The 15,395-nt window shown below is 45.7% G+C and overlaps 1 long non-coding RNA gene across 1 annotated transcript; it reads left to right on the top strand.

Moving 5' to 3' along the window:
* The first annotated feature begins 12,034 nt into the window (after window positions 1-12,034).
* On the top strand, window positions 12,035-14,961 carry LOC144390906 (uncharacterized). Its single transcript, XR_013454721.1, has 5 exons — window positions 12,035-13,992; window positions 14,108-14,170; window positions 14,261-14,338; window positions 14,442-14,541; window positions 14,641-14,961. It is a non-coding gene; the product is annotated as an uncharacterized LOC144390906 (long non-coding RNA).
* Window positions 14,962-15,395: the final 434 nt, after the last annotated feature.

Below are 15,395 nucleotides of genomic sequence, written 5' to 3'. Positions count from 1 at the left end.
GATGAAAATGAGGTCCAGCAGTGTGTTCTTGTCAGTGGTTGCATTAGTGATGACTCGTGCAAATCCTCTGGACTGGAAGAGCTCAAGGATTGGCTTACCAGTGTTGGAGAAGAGATTCTCGTTGAAATCACCACAGACAATGATGGGCTGACAGTCCATGATCTCCAATGAGTCCAGCAGGCTCCCCAGGTTGGACAGGAATGATCTCACACTGTAGTCTGGAGGTCTGTACACAGCTGCAATCAGGGCTCTCACTGGGGCTTCTACCTTCAGAGCCACAAACTCAAGATCAGGAATCAGGAATCAGGAAACATTTATTAGCCAAAATATGTCAAACATACAAGGAATTTGTCTTGGCGGTTAGTGCGCGACAGTAGACAGACAAGACAACAGTGCACAAGTACTAAAATAAAGTGGAATGAAATGCTAATGCAATGGGTTAGTAGAATAAGGCTAAGGCTATGGGTTAGTATAAAACAAGGGAATAAAGTTAAAAAAATTTAAATATTAAAAAGTTAAAAAGAAAAATATTAAGCATAAAGTGCACTAACGAACAAGTAACAGACAAGAGACAAAGTGACAAGTGACAAAGTGATGAATTGCAGTTAAAGTGGCATGTGCAGTATGAGGGGGAGTGACCGGTGGAGTGTTATAGTCAGTCAGTGGGGGACCGGGCTCTGTTGATGAGCCCGACTGCCGACGGGAAGAAACTGTTCGTGTGGCGGGAGGTCGTAGTCCTGATGGACCTCAGCCTCCTGCCAGATGGAAGGGGCACAAACAGTTTTTGTCCGGGGTGGGAGGGGTCGGCCGCGATCTTTTTAGCTCGCTTCAGAGACCTGGAAGCGAACCAGTCCTGCAGGGACGGCAGATTGCAGCCAATCACCCTCTCCGCAGAGCGGATGACACGCTGCAGCCTGCCCTTGTCCTTGGCTGTGGCTGCAGCGTACCAGACGGTGATGGAGGAGCAGAGGATGAACTCGATGATGGCCGTGTAGAAGTGGACCATCATCGTCTTTGGAAGGTTGAGTTTCTTCAGCTGCCTCAGGAAGAACAACCTCTGCTGAGCCTTCTTGGTGATGGAGCTGATGTTCAGCTCCCACTTGAGGTCCTGGGTGATGATGGAGCCCAGGAAACGGAAGGAATCCACAAGAGTGACGGGGGAGTCACACAGCGTGATGGGGGAGGGTGGGGCTCTGTTCCGCCGGAAATCCACAACCATCTCCACTGTCTTTAGAGCGTTAAGCTCCAGGTTGTTCTGGCTGCACCACGACACCAGATGGTCAGACTCCCACCTGTAGGCGGACTCGTCCCCACCAGAGATTAGTCCAATGAGGGTGGTGTCATCCGCAAACTTCAGGAGCTTGACGGACTGATGACTGGAGGTGCAGCTGTTGGTGTACAGGGAGAAGAGCAGAGGGGAAAGAACGCAGCCTTGGGGGGAACCGGTGCTGATGGTCCGAGAGGCTGAGACATGTTTCCCCAGCTTCACGTGCTGCTTCCTGTCTGACAGGAAGTCTGTGATCCACTTGCAGGTGGAATCGGGCACGTGCAGCTGGGAGAGTTTGTCCTGCAGCAGAGACGGGATGATAGTGTTGAAAGCAGAGCTGAAGTCCACAAACAGGATCCTGGCGTAGGTTCCTGGGGAGTCCAGATGCTGGAGGATGTAGTGGAGGGCCATGTTGACAGCGTCGTCCACAGACCTGTTGGCTCTGTAGGCGAACTGCAGGGGGTCCAGGAGGGGGTCGGTGAGGGACTTCAGGTGGGTCAGGACTAGCCGTTCAAAAGACTTCATGACTACAGAGGTCAGGGCGACGGGCCTGTAGTCATTGAGTCCTGTGATCCTGGGCTTCTTGGGGACAGGGATGATGGTGGAGGCCTTGAAGCAGGCTGGTACGTGGCATGTCTCCAGGGAGGTGTTGAAGATATCAGTGAACACCGGAGACAGCTGGTCAGCACAATGCTTCAGGGAGTGAGGGGAGACAGAGTCCGGACCGGCTGCCTTACGGGGATTTAGTCTTCTAAAGAGCCGGTTAACGTCTCTCTCCAGAATAGAGAGGGTCGTTGCTGGTGGGGGAGGGGAAGGTGATATAGATGAAGAGGCGTGAGCACCTGATGGGCTGGGGGAGGGAGGGGAGGTGGACTGCAGCAGGTTGGTGGAGCTGTGGGGGATGGGATCAGGACGTTGTCTTTCAAATCTGCAGTAGAACTCATTCAGCTCGTCTGCCAGGCGGAGGTCATTCATGGAGTGGGGTTTTTTTGGCTTGTAGTTGGTGAGGTGTTTGAGGCCTCTCCAAACCGAAGCAGAGTCACTTGCTGAGAACTGTTGTTGGAGTTTCTCAGAGTACAGTCGTTTAGCATCTCTCACCGCCTTGCTAAACTTGTATTTTTCCTCTGTGTACAAGTCTTTGTCCCCACTCCTAAATGCCTGATCCTTCTGCAGGCGTAGTGTTCTGAGTTCCGCTGTGAACCAGGGTTTGTCGTCGTTGTAACTCACCCTGGTGCATGATGGTACACAGCTGTCCTCACAGAAGCCGATGTAGGAAGTTACAGCCTCTGTGAACTCATCCAGACTGTCAGTAGCAGTCCTGAAAACATCCCAGTCTGTGCAGTCAAAGCACGCCCGAAGATCCTCCAGCGCCTCACTGGTCCACTTCTTGAATTCCCTCACCACAGGTTTGCAGAGCTTTAGTTTCTGCCTGTATGCAGGAATCAGATGGACCATGACGTGGTCAGAGTGTCCCAGTGCAGCACGAGGGACGGCGTGATAAGCCCTGCTTACTGTGGTGTAACAGTGATCCAGCGTGTTCTCCTCTCTGGTGGGGCATTTAATAAACTGTCTGTATTTAGGAAGTTCATGGCTGAGATTTCCTTTGTTAAAGTCCCCGAGGACAATAACTAAAGAGTCCGGGTTGGTCCGCTCCACACGCCGTATCTGGTCGGCGAGTGTCCGCTGTGCCTCGTGCACGTTGCTCGCCGGCGGCATGTAAACACCGACCAGGATGAATGAAGCGAACTCACGGGGGGAATAAAAGGGTTTGCAGTGGATGAAAAAAGTTTCCAGATCAGGAGAACAGTGTTGTAGGATCACCGTTACGTCGTTGCACCAGCTGTTGTAGAAGCAGATTCCTCCACCCTTCGTCTTGCCGGAGAGCTCCGTGTCGCGGTCCGCTCGGAGCAGCTGGAAGCCCGCCAGCTGGAGCGCGGAGTCCGGTATCGATCCGCAGAGCCACGTCTCCGTGAAGCACAAGACGGAGGATGTAGAGAAGTCTCTGTCTCTCCTCATCAGCAGCTGAATTTCGTCCAGTTTGTTGCACAGTCAGCGCACGTTGGAGAGAAAGATGCCTGGCAGCGGAGTGCGAGAACCACGCCTGCGGAGTCTCACCAGCGAGCCGGCCCGTTTTCCTCTCCTACGGCGTCTCACCGCGTGACGAAAGGTGAGCGCACCTTTGACTAGAATGTCCAGTAATTCCACGGAAGAAAGCAGGAAAGTTGGAAGTAACTCCGTTGGAGTAGTTCCACGGATGTTCAAGAGCTCATCTCTGGTGAAAGAGCTCCGGGAATCGCAGCAGCAAACGTAATTAACAACAAAAACAACAAAAAACGAAGCGCACCGAAGCACCGAGGCGGCCATCAACGGCGCCATCTTGGATTGGTCACATTATGTACGTACTGTTTCTCACGCACCTGAATGTGGCTTTTCACATAAACAGCAACTCCACCACCACCTCTGTTGGCTATTTGTGGAACATTTGTGTAGGACAGGTGTCTGTTGCGTTTGAACATGTTGTAGCCCTCTAAATGGAGACCCTCTACAACAAAGGAGCCTTGAAGGTGAGTTTCTGTGAGACACAAAACATCTGCAAGACACAGTTCATGATGGCTCCTGATGTCATTGATGTGCGATGGCAAACCTTCCGTGTTATGGTGAACAATGGTCAGAGTGTCACGTCTGCTGGATGTCTGTGTGTTTCGAAGAAGAGGCATCATGTCGTCCAAGTTGACTTGTCTCATGGTCTCGAGGGCTCCAGTGATTTCTGGGTTGGCATAGATTTTACTCTCATCCAGATCCAGCATGTGCAGTCCACTGAGAGAGGTCACTCTACTGATAGCTACGTAAGCCATGCCAGGTTCAAAAATGTGTTTCAGTGACACTACAGCTGATGTCCTTGTCATACCCTGAACCTTGTGTATCGTGCAGGCAAAGGCAAGTCTAACAGGAAACTGTCTGCATACCACTCCTTTCTGTTTCAGATTGTCCTCTGCTCTCTCTATGTACACCAGATCAACAGTGCCGCCCGGTGCTCTATTACGGTAATTCCTTCCTGCAGTTTAATCATCCATCTTGAGCCCGTGCATAGTGACATGTGCAAAACCACTCTGTTCTGAGGTTATTACCCTGACTAGTGTAGCAAACGATCCATTCACCAATCCCTGAGACACATCTATGTTTCTGGTGAGCATGACTCGAGCACCTTCACCTACGTTTAGTGTGTCTGGTAACTCATTTCTGGTTCCTTTGTATGGTTGGGCTTGACGAGCCATTCTTCCAGTTCGTGGGTCTTTCTTGTAGTCATCTGCATCGATCTTGGTGATATTAGAATGCAGCAGAGATAATGTTACTGAGTTGTGTGAATCAACCTGTTTATTAGTTGCAAAGATGGGCAGGACATCAGGTCGACAAAGTGATGGTTCAGTGATGGTCGGTGACAACAAGGCTCTGTCTGCTTGAGACAACTCATCTGACTTTCCTTTCACACGGATCCGATTTAACATCTCTGCAAAGGCAACATCATCCTTCTGCCGCATAATCTCATCTCAGATGCTCGTACACACAGAGGGTCTTGGACTGTCGCACTTGTGGTACCTGATAAAAGTCTCCAACAGCTATTACTGATATTCCACCAAAGGGTTTGGGACTACCTTTGATCTGTTTCAGTCTTGCATCCACATAGGCAAACAGGGGTTTTGACACCATGGACACTTCATCAATGATGAGGATTTCAGCATTTAAAAGTTCTGATCGGACTTCATCCAGTTGGTCCTTGAAATGGAGTTTTCAGACTTCGTGGAAGCTTGAGCAGAGAGTGCAGTGTTGATCCTGATATATTAAAGGCTGCAGTTCCAGTGAAAGCTGTCAACAGGACCGTGGGGTTTGATATGTCGACCTCCTCAGAATGGCTGGGCAGTTTGCACAGTATCTTAGCAGCTTCTGAGTAGATGCATTTAATGAGATGGGACTTTCCTGTTCCAGCACCACCATTGATGTAAAAAAAAAACTGCCCAGGATTTAGGCCACAGACACGCTTTACGCACCAGTCTCTAACTGCATAGAAGACACATGCTTGTTTCTGGTTCAGGTTCTGATACATTTGTCATAGCAGTGTGGGGTCAAAGGCCAGAGGCTCTCTGATGGATCTGGCTTCTATTGCAGCATTAGCTTGATTAGTGTATTCTGGAACATTTTCTTGAACATTTTAATGATCTGGCTCTCTTGCCTCCAGTTCTTCGATACATTCCAACCTTTCCACTTCAGATTCTGAAGCCAGATTGCACCATTCATCAATCACTCCTCTGTTCTGTTCAAATTCTTCCACTGCATTCTCAATGTCCTCGCTGTTTTTCTCATATTTGTCTTTGTTTCGTTTCACAATGTCACAGACATACTCAGGATGGTCAGAACCTGGTAGTTGGACACAACAACTCTTGTAGAAGGACTCGTACGTGGGGAAATGTCGTCTTTTCAGTTCGGTGAGGAATGTACAGTTTCAGTAATGTGCCATAGAACTTCTCTGGATATTTTCCCTGTGAGCAGCGGTAAAATCGGATGATGGCGGGCTTATCGTTTTTTACGCTTTTGCACAAATCCCATGTCATTGAGGAGGTGCAACACGTCTTTTCCTTTTTCTGCTGGCCATAGACAATTCTACAAGTAGCTGCGAAATCAGCCATACACATCTGCTTAAACTCTGGTGTTTCTGGTGTAATGGGAAAATGATATGTGACCCTTTTAAATGCTTCATTTGTATAACCAGTTTATTAGTTGCAAGTGCTTAGATCACAAAGGCCCTGACATAAGAACTGATGTCTCCCACTTGGATTAGATGTTTCCAGCGTCATAGCTGTAGAGATTGAACAAAGTGTTTGTTATGTCTATGACCACCTTTGTTTTAGCATGTTGGGAGAGCAGGGACACGGTCAAAGAACTGACGTGTCTTACATGGATAAGATGTTCCCAGTACCCTGGCTGTAGATACTCAACAAGATGGTTAACGGTTTCTGTTGACGCCACCGATATCTAAACTTAGGTATAAGAACTGCCTCGATGTGTTGGGGAAAAAAGGAGGTTCTTGACAGTCTACTGACCACGTAGCTGTTGTGACCCTTTTTCCCTTGCAAGGAAATAAACGGAGAAAAGACATACTTGACTCAGAGCCTTTGTTTCTTACTTAACGATTGTCTGTGCAAAATCTTCCACCACAATTTGGTGTCAGAAGTGGGATCGTTTGAAGCTCCGTTGGGACTCCGAGGACGTCCGGGAAGTGGCCACTTCAGGATCCACCAAAACGTGATTCTGCCCTATACCTCATCACACTCAGAGAGAGGGGACCGGCGACCAAAAGAGACCTGATTGGCTTCAACACGATCCGATGAGGAAGATTTTCACACGAGATGGGATTTTTTTAAAATTATTTTTTCTCTCTCTTCTTAGAAAATCCAAATTTTGGTTATTTGATTGGGCTTCTAATGATGATAACTTGTCTTTTTATCTGGTTATTTGAAAAATGTGTATAAAATTATAAGAGTAATTATGCAGTATTTCCGGTTCATCGGCATTCAACTTTTTACTGAGGAAGACAGGGAGCAATGTGCGCATTTACGATTGTATTCAGACTAACTATCTGAAAATCGCATAATTGTGACCCTTGACCAAAGGGAGAAGACAGGGGCAATTTGCGTCGCATTATTGTGGCCCTTGACCTAAAAGGGGAAGACAGGGGCAATTTGCGTATTACGATTGTATTCAGACTAACACTCTGAAAACGCATAATTGTGACCCTTGACCGAAGGGGAAGATAGGAGAGATTTTGAGAGTTCACTGAAATCGCAAAATCTCAGCCCTTGACCTAACAGGAAGACAGAAACAATATCGGGGTTTTCGGACGGTAATCTGAAAACAGATATTGGCGCCCTTGACCTATATTTATTAACCAATAGTTCTGGTTGGGTTTTAACTGGTATTTTTCCTACGTAAAAGAAAATCAAGACTTATAGTGACGACTATATTTTAAGTAATAAAAAGTATACTTCACCACGCCTGAAAGATGGGTGGTGTACACGGTAAAGGTAAAAAGGAAATGGGTTCTCCGGAGGGACCCATTGTGGATCTGATGAGAAGGAAATATGGAGATTGTTGGGGGAAAATTGTTGAGCCTGCGTGGGGTGAGGCTCTCAGGAATGTGACCCTTGATGTGAGCCGGTGACTTAAGGCAGTCCAGGGTGAGATAAGACACAGATGAAAACATGCGTGCCCTGACTGACCTTTTAGATGTTGTTGATTGTCTGGGTCCATAAAGGGAGGGTCACAGGGTCACCCCTACATCATCTGCTACTTTTCCCACATCTCTCTTGAGGGGTGGGCTGTCCTGAGGCAGCACAAACCCCCCTAAGTGTATAAAACCTCCTGTTCTCCTCTTTGACTTTGTCAGATCTTCCTGCTCCTTTTGGGGGAAGGAACATCTGTCCCTTTTCAGCTGAATTGTAGTCATTTGACTTCTGTCTGTGCTTACGACTTGTGCTGATGATTTCTGTATTCTTTATCTTTTTCCTATATTCTAGTTAGTAATAAATACTTAATCACAAAGCAAGCTCAAGATACTTTTGATTTCTCACATGGGCTAAATCCACAAATTTCCACCACAGAGATCAATCTCTAGAGTTTTTGCCCGAGTGGTCAAAAGATTTTGGGTTCCCTGCAAATGGTTCTTTCAGTATGATAATCAAAAGTTCTTTTCATGGGCTTAGTTGGGGGTTCGCTGTCTTGTCTTGATTTAAGAGTTAGGTAAGGGGGTAAGCAGGATCTGCCAAGCAGGCAGACACGAGTCTGACAGGATGGGGAGTCAGTTTATGTCCTGGCTGAGGAATGTAAGGTCTGCGGGTCAACTAGAAGATTTACCAGCCAAAGGGGGGTTAGAGACACACCAACACTATTCAACATACACACTCTGTTTACGTTAAGTCAGGAGTCTGGACATTGGATGTGACCGGATCTTAGATGCGGGAGGTGGAAGGTCCTCCTCTACGCCAGTTTAGGGCCAATAGAAATCTTTCCTTCTCTGTCTTTCAAGGGTTATAAAACATGATGTTCTTGCTGATGTTAGTTAGTTGTTCTTCCGGCCTGTGTGCTGCCTGAACTGCTCCTGCCTTTGCAAACGCAGCGCTGATACTTGACCTGTGATCTGACAAATAAATTTTCCAGAACGAGAGAAGTTGTTCGGCTGAATTTTTGATAACCCCGACCAGGCTCCAAATCTTGAACACGTATTCTTACAATTTGGTGACCCCGACGTGATTTGCTGACCTGGACAAAGAAAGACGGGGACGTCCGTTTTTCGGACCGAGCTGAAAGGACCGGCGGCGTGGTTCAGCATTGACAACAGGCGCGCAAAACAGAATCAGGTAAGCAGACAACCTTTTGTTCTAAATGAATAAAATGTCTGTGATTGGATACTTCTAAAAATATTTGTTGTCAACTGCAGAATTCGTCTCTGTCCATTGACTGAATAAGGTCGTTATAAGACCACTAAATTTAAAACTAAATTTGAAAATTTCCTGTTGATCACATGTAAAGTATAAGCACATACTCACACTGAATTCAACGTTAGGGAAAGTGAATAAGTGTCCATAGGTTTAGGGATTTAGGTAAAAATATATATACTCTTAGTCTGCAGAAATCCAAGTTACAATCCGTGTGGTACGTAGATACCTCTGGTAACTGCAGTCCCACGTTTGCATGCAGTGGACTGGCAGTTTAGAATAGAGCAGGGATTTATGTTAATCTTAGTCTGTAGAAATCCAAATTGCAATCTGTGTGGTACGTAGATACCTCTGGTCCTGCAGTCCTACTCGTGTGATTCTTGGACTGGCAGGTTAGAATATTAGATGAAGAAATAAGGACACAGGGAAAGATTTGTTGTTTTTCATACTGGGAAATGTGTGGGTGGTTGGTGTAACTCCTGGTGTTTTACCGAACCTGGAAGCTGGGCGTATCAGGACTTGAAAAAGGACTGAGAATCCGACAGTGAAAAGTGTTTGACCGGATTACACATCTGTGGGGATATGTATTAAAGGGTAAAAGGGAAAATCATAGTTAAATGATGGTGGTATAAATACGAGAGAAATAAAACAATACGAGTGAACTGGTGTTATAAGCCTCAACAGTCGAGCGCTGTATTCCTCTAATACAGTAGAAGGTTCTTGATTGGGTTCACAGTATTGGGCATTGAGTCCTTTCTCTTGTGTTCAAAAACCACGTGTGAATAAATAAATAACCTGTGATGAAAATGGAGGAAACCATAACGATATGGGAGAGGTGTAAAGAGTGCACTCTGGGTTTCGCCCTATTTAAGACTTATAAGAGACATATGGATAAAACCCTAGAAAAGATAGGAAATGTGTAACAAAAAATATGTGAAGTGGGTTGCACAGAGGCAGGAAAGAGGAATGTTTGGAAGGGAGACGGATTCTCAACCAACAGGCGAGCAGCTGCAGGACCATCTTAGGATGGCGAGAAGAGGAAAAGACCAAGCGCATGCGCTCCTTGCCGTTAAAGGGAGATTTTGTGGAAAAGAGAAGAAAAGTGCAGAAAAGGCAGATGAGTTCTTAGTGGACTGTAGAACATTTCTGGGAGAAATAAATGCGGTATTCGTGAGTAAGACGGCAATGCAGTTGCCGCAAACCAAAGCAGGAGAAGAGAAAGTGCATGAGACCGGTTGTAAATCTAGTGCGCCTCCTCCCTACTCGACAGGCCCATATGCGGAGGCTAATCGGTTGTTAAATGAACCACATCAGATGCCACTGAGGCAAGGGAAAGCTACTAATCCAGGAGAATCTCAGGTTTTGGTAGTTCAAAAAGGGTTGTTACAGGTAACCCCATATCCACATGAAGAGAATGATGGGGTGGAGAAGGTTTCTGCTTTTCTCTCAGAGACGGTACAATATTTGGAGGACAGGCCCCAGCCGGAGCCTGTCGATTGGAGTAATCCTAACACAACACAGGGTCACTCGACAGTCGTAAAGAAGCGGCAACCCGAGCACAGACCTATGACCTCATTTAATGTAGGGGGAGGAAGAGTTGCAGGAGAAGAAACTTTGTTAGAAGTCATAGCCCAGGCAGAGCGGCAATCAATCACCCGGCGTGGACAGGATGAGCGGGGGAGGCAGGTTGAGTCAGAGGAAGATGAGCCTGTCCCTGCAGATGATTGGGACGAGGAATTTCAGGAGCATGGAGCAGAGCTAGAGTCACAAAAACCACAGTCATCTACTCCGATGGAGCGCCATGAGACAGGGGGGTTAAGAGGTAATAGGAACAGATATTATCAGGGGAATGCAGCCAGAGCGAATGTGCATCAATGTAATGATTTGAAACCCAAGTCAAAAATCAGACGGGATGCTCCGGCCTCTCATCAACTACCACTGTTAACGGCTATTTGTAGAGACGGAAGTGAAAAAACAACATATGCGCCACTCGCATTGTCAGACCTAACACTGCATGAAAAGTGGGATTTTCGGCAGTATGCGGCACTGTAAATTGTCGTGGAATTTCAGGTTTGCGGCAATTTGCGGGCAACGCCGAAAACTGCCGTAAATTGTCAGAAATTGATGTGGGCCTCCCTTGGCAGTTGTCCCCCCATGACCCCCCTCCTCCTAATTCTATGGGAGGCTTTGACATGTAAATGAAAATGCTGTGAGCTATACAAATGCAAATCAGGGTCGCAGAGGGAGTTTTAGCCCAGGTGACATTTTTTTAAAAGGTAAGAAAATCTCTGGTACAAATAGATCAGGCTCAGTAGCTATAGACTCTTACATTTGAGCTTGAATTGATTTATTTAATTCAAATATGCTAGATTACTGTGTACGCCATTAGCAATGGCAAATGTTATGTAAAAAAGATACACAAAATAACTTCTTTAAAAAATTAGTTTTAATCAAGGTAAAATGAGCATTCCATGCAAACAACATTTGAATCAGAATGAGGGGTCTGCAGAGATCACAGTCTGCTAGAGCTCGACTACAGTGCATACTGGCAGGACTACAGTGACCTTTTCTTTGGTCTTACTTAAATGCACAAAGGATGTATTAACCACACATCTTCTAGCAATGCGCTCAACTGGCAGAAATGATGCTGGGTATGACGTGTCTGTTCCCTGCAAGCCCCAAACTTCTATTGGCTGTCCATAAAAATGTCTGTCCGGGTGGAGATGAAGCCAGGAAACTTGTGCAAGAACATGTTTAAATGTCGTACCCTTTGACACAACATTAACAACTATAAACTGCTTTATAATGGCTGGTCGTAGTTCTGATAGAGGGTCAAGGACGGTGTTGTGTTCAAAAATGAAGAAACGCTGGACGGACAGAGGTCATCGCTGATCGAAAGGTTCAAATCAAATGTATTTAATAAAGGAGATGGCGTTGCGGTAAAAAGAACATCTCAGCTGAGGAGCCGCTGGTCTCAGCGACCAACAGGCCCCAGGTCGGTCCTTTTGACCATCCCTAGTGCCCGTCTGTCGCCTCCACCAGTGAACTCGAGAACAATGGTTGCTACAGATATTTATAACAATGCTTAAAGGTGTGAAAGTCAGTGTCCACACCTCTGGGAGTGGTCTTCTGGTGAGTTCAGTGTAACTCGGATTTCGAATGATCCTTAGTCAATATCAGTTGTTGTTCAGGTATTACATGCATGCATTCCAGTTGATTACATTACATCAAATACAATCATAACTGCATCGATATTATTCTATTACAGTTGCAGAATTACAGTGGTTTTACAATATTGATTACACAGTTTCAGAATCATGGCTGTATTCTGGTGTACACTATATGCATTTTTATTAATTTTATGAACCGGATCGTCAATTTGTTTCTAATATCCTACAATCCATCCCTTTACACCAATTTTGGTGTAAAAACCAATCAGAGGGATCGGTTCATCAAATTCCTCAGTTTTGTCAGATGTGTCGTCTCTATTTGTTTAGCATAACGTTCGATCCAATATGATACGCTTCATCTTACACATTCTAATCATAAGATGTGCTTCTGGACACACCTTGTTAACTTGTACCTGGCACAGAACAAAAACTCCCTCGAAAACCCTTTTTGGGAATAAAACGAGGAAGAAATCTGTCGGAGAGATTGAAAGATCTTCTCCCAGGATTTAACATTTCATCACGGATGTCATGTGTACAGTATAAATTGATACAGGACACATTAATTTAATAAAACCTAATGGCATCATGGGGCTGGTCTTCTCTGATGATTCTAATGATAAGAGTCCTGATGCAGAGGATGCAACAGCATCCACCTAGGAATAGAATGCTGGCCATAATGGAGACTGTTATCACAGAAATAAACAATTGTTTGTATTTACTAAATCATGAGTCCAATAAACCTGAGAAGCGGTTGTCCATGTCACTGTTCTCTGCTGGTTCTTCAGTGAGAGCTCTCAGCCGTGGTTCACCTCCGTTCGTGTGTGCGGGTGTTTTCTCGACCATTTCAGCCTATGTGTGTGTGTGTGTGTGTGCTCTTCCCAGGTGTTCCTCCTCCAGTATCTAAATCTTTCTTTTAGTAATTTCTTTTGTTAAGTTTTCCCATCGTTCAATTTGGAAAAATATTTCTATATCTACAAAATATTTCTATATCTACATCCCTCCTGTTGAGGCATGTGTTATTTTAACACATGTCTCAAAATAAATGTGTCATAATCAGCATCAGGTCAGCTTCAGACTTCTTTGCATTGTCTCAAAGTTCGACGCTGGCTGGCGAGCTCTTCCTTTAAATTGAAAAACAGAAATTAAGAAAACAACAGTCCCTATGCAGTGATAGAGAAAAATGATTAAAGCATGATACACAGAATATTTGCATTCAAACAGTGTGTGTGGTTTTCGAATTCTGATCCGGAACTCTGAGACCATGTTTACTCCTGGTAACACTCCTGGTTCCTCAAAACTGTTAGTGTTTCCACACCAATTAGCATGAACATATACTGACCTTTATGCTCTGCATCTATCGATTGAGTAAGTTACATTCATATATGTTACCCGTTTACATGTCATGGCAAAACATTCAACCTCAGTGACACAAAGGTACATGTGATGATACATTGTCAACATTGCATGTCTGTCAGACTCAAGAGTGTCTGGTGGAATGGAGAAAGAGGCACCACTGTACAGATTTCTAGGGAAAGTCGTTCTGCTGACACCAAAACACTGCTTTACATAAAGCATATCAGCTGTTTCAAAGTCCCAACCATTTGTCTTCCTAAAATACTGGTCCTTCCGTATAACAATAACCTCGTATGTGATTGGAGGACCCTTAGACTCCTCGTCCAATCACGTGTGAGGTCATAGGCATGACTCCAGCAGTACTTGCAAGACGAGCATACAAACAGACACGTGTGTGTTACTATAGTCAGAAGAACTGTATCTCCAGTTCCTTTGTTTGGTTTTTGCTGCTTCGTGAATAATGGCGGGACGACGTCTCGCGTTCAACTCGCCTTCAACTCCTCTCCGCGGTCACCAACTTTCGGCCAGTCCGCAGACAGACTGAAGAAACTGCTGAATGCTCTCAGTGGATCGTCTCGTCAACTCCAACAACAAACTGCCGATATCAACGAGCGGTTCGCTCCACTGGAGCGTTCGGGACTCTGCGGGTTTCTGTCCATGGAGGAGAGGAACCGACTCAAAAAAGAGGAGACGGGCGCACGATCCCACGATAGCGGTAAGAATACGTTCGATGACTGCAAGCTAAGCTAAGAGTAGCGTAGCCTAGTAGCCTTACAAGTGAGCAGAAAGAGCTTTATTAAAGTGTATTTTCTTTGCTGTGTCGTTTACAGGAAGCGCTGCACCGTCTTCACAACTCCGAGACGAATTACAGGCGCCACGAACCGGAGCAAAGGGTAAGATTTAAAGAATATGCTTTCATTCTGCGCTATAAGGGAATATATACGTATAGATACCGATCATAACTGTACATTTTGTTTTCACAGACTAATCTCGCCTCATAATGAGGCGGTGACCTCGTATTTGCTCTGGGAAAAGTCCAGATTTAGACGACGTCATTGTGTGTAAGTGACACTGTTTACTGTTTCTCCTTCCTTGTTAAATGTTACTGTGACTTGAGTTTGATTTTTTTTGTAATCATACCACACTCATTTAATTGTTTTCCAGCCGCCTGTGAGACGTATTTTGAGACGGGACGCAGGAGCTTCAGGTTCAGCCGGAACACTCATTGCGGAGTTCAGCGCGGAGTCGAGCGAGAAGAAAGAGGGTCAAAAGTTTATTTGCTGACTTTTTCAGGTGCATTGATAGATGTGTTGTGTCCGTACGCATCGCATCGCACAGTACTGATTCATTGTTGTTTTTACAGCTGCTGGAATCGAGACAAAGTGTGCTGGCTGATGACGAGGTGGAAATCCGCCACCGTGGAGCTCGCGTCGGACGGAGGGGACGGCGTTGTTGGCGGGGTCTCGGGGTGGATTGTACGGTCGCCACACGCACACGAGCCGCCTGCACAACAGACCTGCCTCGGAAAACACGGCGCCAGTGACGGTCTACAACCCCGAGGAGGCAAACGGACAGTTTACTGAGCTGTAGTTTTTAAACCGCCTTTACCCAAGTGCGGGCAGATCCTCGCTTTGTATGTAGTTGTTGTTTGTATGTTGTTAATAAAGCTCTTTCTTTGCATAAACATGTGGCAAATTTTCTTTTTCTCTATAAATTCATTGATGTCCTGGTTGGTATCCTAACAATAGTGTTGTAGCCTACATAGGATAACCATGAAATGAATATACAGCATAATATGAATATATGAATATATATAAATAAAATGAGGCGGGTGACCAATAGCGACAGATCTGCCAACCAATCACGAGTGATTGAAAGTTGTGGTTACATCCAATCATGAACAAGGAAACTCAAGCCTGGTCAGCCCACGTGTGGTTTTGCTGCCAATCACGAGTGATTTTATTTGTTAGTAAGTTGTGGTTTCATCCAATAAGGAGTACGGATATTCAAGCCCGCTCCGCTCGGCCACCTGCGGTTTCGCTGCATTCATATGCTAATTCGGGCCATTCGCACCTCCGCCAGCTCTCCACCTACGTCATGGTTCGTTTCCGACAATTT

The sequence above is a fragment of the Gasterosteus aculeatus genome, chromosome Y (genome assembly GCF_964276395.1).
Source record: "Gasterosteus aculeatus chromosome Y, fGasAcu3.hap1.1, whole genome shotgun sequence".
In the NCBI taxonomy this organism is placed as follows: domain Eukaryota; kingdom Metazoa; phylum Chordata; class Actinopteri; order Perciformes; family Gasterosteidae; genus Gasterosteus; species Gasterosteus aculeatus.
Note: the sequence above shows the minus strand (reverse complement) of the source record. Positions and strands in the feature narration are given on the sequence as shown.